The 6,364-nt window shown below is 41.2% G+C and overlaps 1 protein-coding gene across 2 annotated transcripts in view; it reads left to right on the forward strand.

The window, feature by feature from the left end:
• The window catches only part of RPS3 (ribosomal protein S3), a 735,956-nt gene that overhangs the window by 301,822 nt on the left and 427,770 nt on the right, over positions 1-6,364 (forward strand). The window lies entirely within an intron of this gene.

Below are 6,364 nucleotides of genomic sequence, written 5' to 3' on the forward strand. Positions count from 1 at the left end.
TTCAGCCCAGTCCAGAATGCTGCTGGGCTGCTCTGTACCCTCTAGTAGGTCTGCAACACCCTTGCTACCAGGAAACCCTGACACCCATCACATCATCATGAATGAAGTTCTCAGTTCCTCACACTTAACGTCAGACGGACTTCTTTTGAGAACAGAGAGGGCCACTGAGGACAGTGGAAAAAGATCCTAATGTTTTTTCATTATTTGCAAATTTCAGCTGCTAATGTGTATTTAATGTTTGTCATGCTTTTATGTATGTATAGAAACAAGTTTTACTTCAGAACAATTTCGGGGAATGGAAGAAGATGCAAAGTCCCTTTGCATACACACAAGTTGTGTTCTTCTCTGGACCCAAGTTCCTCCTCAGCTTAGAGCCCGATCTCTCACTAACTCTACTTTATCCACTCCTGGCTAGCCCTACCCACACCCCAAACCTTTTCTCCGTGGGGGAAGTCATCAGAGAAAACTGTTAATAGCACGTTAATTTAGACTTTTAGAATATATCCTGTCCCTACTGACAGCCTTTTTTGTTATTAAATTAGAGTATTCCTAACAACCCACCCTATGGTCCCCTTCTGAGAATAATGTTTTAAATACATACACACATCATTGTCTGTTAATAAGGAACTAGGGAGGTGGTTCCAGAATTCCTGGAACAGATTCAAAGATGGTTGCTGAAACTATGTCCTGGTTGTTGCTTACTGTCTTCTAGAAAGAGGTACTTCATCACTAATCTGGCATTCAGCCTCAGGTCTGCCCCATTTTAACTGCTGCTACTAACATTCTTCCTGTATAGGCAGCGGGTTCTTCCTCCTCTCAGATAACAGTCACAGAGACACATCCTTACAAGAGCTTGAAAGAAGGGAAATTCCTTACTCCTGTGGACAGAAACTAGGTGAATTGTTAGAACTTTGGTTTATTCACTTGGGCATAGAGGGATTCAGGGTACATAATACTTGTTAAGGAAGAATGGAAACTGTTGGGCTGTCTTAGAGCCAACCCCCTCCTACAGTTTGTCATTCCAGGCTTAGACCCATGCCAACACAACAGGAAAGGTCTCAGGTTTTTCTTGGCTGCTATAAAGGAGCAATAGCCCTTTCAGAGGGATTTCCCTGTGACAAACTGTTCTGGGAAGCAATTGATGAGGATTGAGTAGTTGTCAGGCTCTTAGTGCCCCAGAGTTGGTTGATTAATACTGTCAAAGGTGACCCACTGGAGAAAGAGAAACGGGAGAAACAATCTGCCATGAGCCCTGAGTGTTCCTGCATGCATATTCTTGCCTCGTGAATGTAAGACTGACCATTCTTCTTGGGCTGTACCTCAGTGTTCTGTTAGCAGTAAGCTACCTTGAAATGAGCAGATTTGCCTGTTGCTTACTATGAAAGTTTTGAGCACCGCTCCCCTCACAAGCTTGGGGTCTGCATATGTAGGCATCCGTCTAGGTCTACCCTGTGGCACTTTGGGGGGTGTAGGCCATGGGCAGCTGGTGCAAACATCATGCTCATGTTGCTAGCTATACCATAAGTAATAAAGTTATTTGTTTCTGACCCAGGAATCTCATGTCTTCTGGCAACATCCATGAAAGCATAGCAGGCTAACTTGTTAGCTTACAAGTAGGATAAAATTCACAGATGTGAAAGTTTTAGTAATGAAAATTGGATCCTGACCAACATGGTTTTCTAGAAGAGAAAGGACAAAGGCCTTTCATGGGCTGGATTAGAAATAAAAGAAATTCCCTGGGATCTGGTAGAAAATCAGATATTCCCAAGTGAGGGAGGAGGAAAGAGTCCTGAGGAAAGTCCCACCTGAAGAAAGAGTCCTACCTGAGAATATTTTGAGGCTAAGGAGCAAGAGGTAGGATTGAAACATGCTGCCCAAATTGTACTTAGGTTATTGCTCAGTCTCTGGGCAGGAGGCAGGAGGATGTTTTGACAATGAGGCAGCAAGCTCATGGCTCCAGCTGAGAGGCAGTATGGCCAAGGCTGATGAATGATTTCCCAAAGATGAAATAAATGATGGCAGCAATAAGGATATAGAACTTTGAACTAAAAACTTTAGCTGTTTGTTGAGTCCAAGTAGGTAGCCACTTGAACTGAAAGTAAATACATGGCCTTGCTGACTGACACAAAGCTGTTCTCCTTATGGCCTACACCCCCAAAAGTGCCACAAGGTAGGCCTAGATGAATGCCTACAAATGCAGACCCCAAGCTTGGTGGTGGGGGTGGGGTCCTCAAAACTTAGTGAGCAATAGGTAAACCTGCTCATTTCAAGGTAGCTTACTGCCAACAGAACACTGAGGTACAGCCCAAGAAGAATCGTCACAGCCTTAAATTCATATGAAGGAAGAACATACATGCAGGAACACTCAGGGCTCGTGGCAGATTGCCTCTCCCAACAGTATCACTATCTTGAGAGTCATCCTATTGGAAATGTTGATAAGGAATTTGTTCTTGACTTTACTTGCAGTCATCAGTGACACCACCTCAGCTCTGGATGGCACTTAAATCAGCCTCAACTCATTGGCCAGGGTGGTTATGGGTGACAGAATTGCTCTTCCTCTCTGTGGGCCAAAGTGGAGTCAGTGCAATCACTAATACATCCCACTGTGACTGGATTAATGTCTCAGACCAAGTACATGGTCAATACAGAAACTCGAGAATGCCACTTGACTTTCTAACGTAGATCCTGATGGCTTGTTGATTTTTTTTCCCACCTTCTTGGATACAGGCCCTTGGATATGACTGAAGTCAATACTGATTGGTCTTATCCTGTTACATGGAGTTCTGTTGATAGTATCTTTAATTAAATGTTATAAAAGACTTTTAATGGACCTGGTTCCAGTTTCTGTCAGTTTAATCAGAGTGACAGGTGGAGTGGCATGCTCATGGGAGAATTCATCAAAAGCCGAGATGGCACAGAAATGAAAGGTACATCTTGTTGGGAGACAATTTTCATGGGTCTCTAGCATTTCTGCATATTTTGCAAAGAGAGACACTGACTATCTTTGTTCCAGACTATTTGTCCAGGAATGTTTATATAGCAAACAACCTTAGGAGGTATCAGAGCAAAAGGTGTCCATGCCCACTGCCCATTATTGAAGATTCAGGTTCCCTACGCTCAAAGTTCCTCTCCTTTAATGCACTCCATTGCCTGTGCAGGTATCATCTGGCTCTCTGCGTCGTCATATGGGAACTGGAGCTCAGAACTGGCACAAATGCTGGTACTCTGGCTACCACTATTGCTGTAACAAACAAACTATCCTTATTACAGGTAGGAACAGGCTACCTTATTAGCTTGCAGGTAAGATAAAAATCTCAGACCCTTCACAATTCTTGACAGCCCCACTCCTACTTCTGCCTGTCCCATATCTTGGAAGCTCCCTAACTTCTGTAACAGGAAGTTCCCCCGATACTCCTGTCCCGTCTTACTTGATCGCATTACTTCTCAGTACCCTTCTGCATCCCTCTTCCTTCAAACTTTTACATAATTCTGCTCTGCTAACACCTGCGCCAGGCCTGATCCCCTCACTTTAGTTGCTCACAGTCTGCTGAGAGTGTCAGACACTTAGATAATCTCAACACAATAGAAGGAGGTGCAAAGTGCTATGGGGGCTTGAAGAGGAGTATTTGTTCTAGTATGGAGGTCTGGGAGGTCTTCATACAGGAAGTGAAAACTGAGCCATGAATGAGGACTTGGGCCATTTTACAGATGAGGAATCTGAGGCACAGAAGTTTAATAAGTTGCCAAGATCACTCATCTAGGAAGTGGGAAGAGAGGATTGGAGCCAGGATTCTCTACCTCCAAATACAGAAATTGCTCCTTAACTTCACTGTCTCAGGCATAAGATGAGACCATCTGAATTTACCTCAAAGAATTTAGAAAGATTTGGTATTAGCTTTGGGTCTATAAAATTTGAGATCCACAGAGTTGGTGATTGTGAACTTGAAGAAGTCTGATAAAGAACCCCACGATGGCTGGGCGCAGTGGCTCACGCCTGTAATCCCAGCACTTTGGGAGGCCGAGGCGGGCGGATCACAAGGTCAGGAGATCGCGACCATCCTGGCTAATACAGTGAAACCCCGTCTCTACTAAAAAAATACAAAAAAATTAGCTGGGCGTGGTGGTGGGCACCAGTAGTCCCAGCTACTCGGGAGGCTGAGGCAGGAGAATGGCGTGAACCCAGGAGGCAGAGCTTGCAGTGAGCGAAGATTGAGCCACTGCACTCCGGCCTGGGCGACAGAGCAAGACTCTGTCTCAAAAAAAAAAAAAAAAAAGAACCCCAGGACTTGAGTGACCCAGTTTTTATAAAGGAAGTGTTTCAGACAAATAAGTCTTAAAGAATAATAAGATGAATACTTGTGAACCTACTGCATTAGAAATACATACATTACCAATAAAATTGAAGTCCTCTGGGTATCCTTAATCACATCTTACTTCCTGCACCTTCAGAAGTAACTACTACCTGGAATTTGGTATTTATTATTCCTAAGCATTTTCTTCATACCTATGTGTCCATTATATATATGGATATATACAGATATGTAGAGACATATGGTGATTTTTAAATTTTATTTTTACCTCCTTGGGAGCTCTTATATGATATATATATGGTTATTGTTTTACCTGTTTTTAAACTTTATATGTGGTTTTTGATTGAGAGTCTCCCAAACCACCCCTGTGTTCAGATATTTGCTAGAAGGACCCATGGGACTCAGCATATATGACTAAGATTTATTCCTCGATGTAATAAGGACATATATCTGGATCATAAGGGAAAAGGACACTGGCAGAGTCTGGAGGAATCCATTTACAGGTTCCTTGTGCTCTTCCTCCCATGAGGGATTACAAAGAGCTCACATTGCCCCAGCAACAAAAATGCAGCAACACGTGTGCAATGTTTCTGTCCAGGGAGCCCATTAGAGAGTACCCACAGATTATTGAGGTTTGGTCATGTGGGCACCATCTGCCTAGCACATAATAAAGACCCCTAGAAAGCAAGCAGGTTTCCAGCATAAATCATACTGCATTCAAACAGTCTGCATAGTCAACTACTGTTTTCACTTGACTGGTGACTGGGAACACTTTGAGAGCCAGGTTTCCACACACCAGTCAAAAAACACCAATTGCAAGCAGGCCTTTCTAAGGATAGCACTGTTAGGCCTCCTATGGTAAATCTGCACAAGTACCATTCTCTCTGTATTGTGCAACTTGCTTTTTTGTTCAATATTGTGTTTGTGAAGGTAATTTAGATTGATACCTGTAGCTACAATTCATTCTATTTCACTGCTGTATACTGTTAAACATGACAGTTTATTTACCCTATTAATGGACATTTAGGTCTTTTATAATTTTTCACTATTAAACATTTGCTGCTATGAACATTCTTGTATGGATACATCTAATACAGGTAGTGGGATTCTTTGGTGGGAGAGGATATACATTTTTACTTTTCTAGGTATTGCTAAATTTTCCTCTAAAGTGACTGTACCAATTTACATTCCTTCTATTAATGAAGGAAATACAAGATTGGAATAATTGGGATAGTTGTGTTATCTTTGTGAACAGATTTTTAAATACTGATTGAGATTTTTAACTAGTTGTAAGACTTCACATTTTCTATATCTTAGTTTGGTGACTTTTTCTAAAACCATATTAACTTTATCTAGATTTTCAAACTTAATGAATAAAGTTTGTATAATATTATTTTTCTGATCTCTGTTGTATCCCTGCTTATAGTCTCCTTTTCATTAATATCATTTATAACTTTTAAAAATGAGTCTTGCCAGAGGGTTTGTCCATTTTATTAGATATATTAAATAACTAATATTTGCTTTTGTCAGTCCCCTCTATTGTACTTTGCTTCTTGTTTCATTTATTCTGTTCTTATTTTCATCATTTCCTTTTCTACCTTTTTGGGATTTATTCTATTCTTCCTTTTCTACATTCTTAAGTTAGATCCTTAACTCATTACTGTTTTGTTGTTCTTATCTCCTGGTATAGGGTCTTTATTTGAGTTCTCCCAGAGTCAAGTTCTGAGACCAGGATCTGAGGGCAGTAGTATATGTGAGAGATGCAGGGAGTGCCATAATGAGGTGGGAAAGTAGGAAGGGAAGAAAAGGTGAGCAATAAGGGTGTAGCTTTTAGTAGCTATTGATAATTGCTGTCTAGATTCATTAAATTCATTTTGTCATTAAAGGAAAAAATGATGAAATTCTATCATTCACTTGGCGTTGGTTAGTTAATTATTTCATGAAGGAGAACTTTTCCCCATCAACTATTTAGTTACCCAGAAATATGGTTTGTACAGGAAAGGCAGAATAAAAAGCTGCTTTCCTTAGCAAACTCTGAGGTGACCAAAGTGACT

This window comes from Macaca thibetana, chromosome 14 (genome assembly GCF_024542745.1).
Source record: "Macaca thibetana thibetana isolate TM-01 chromosome 14, ASM2454274v1, whole genome shotgun sequence".
Taxonomy (NCBI): Eukaryota; Metazoa; Chordata; class Mammalia; order Primates; family Cercopithecidae; genus Macaca; species Macaca thibetana.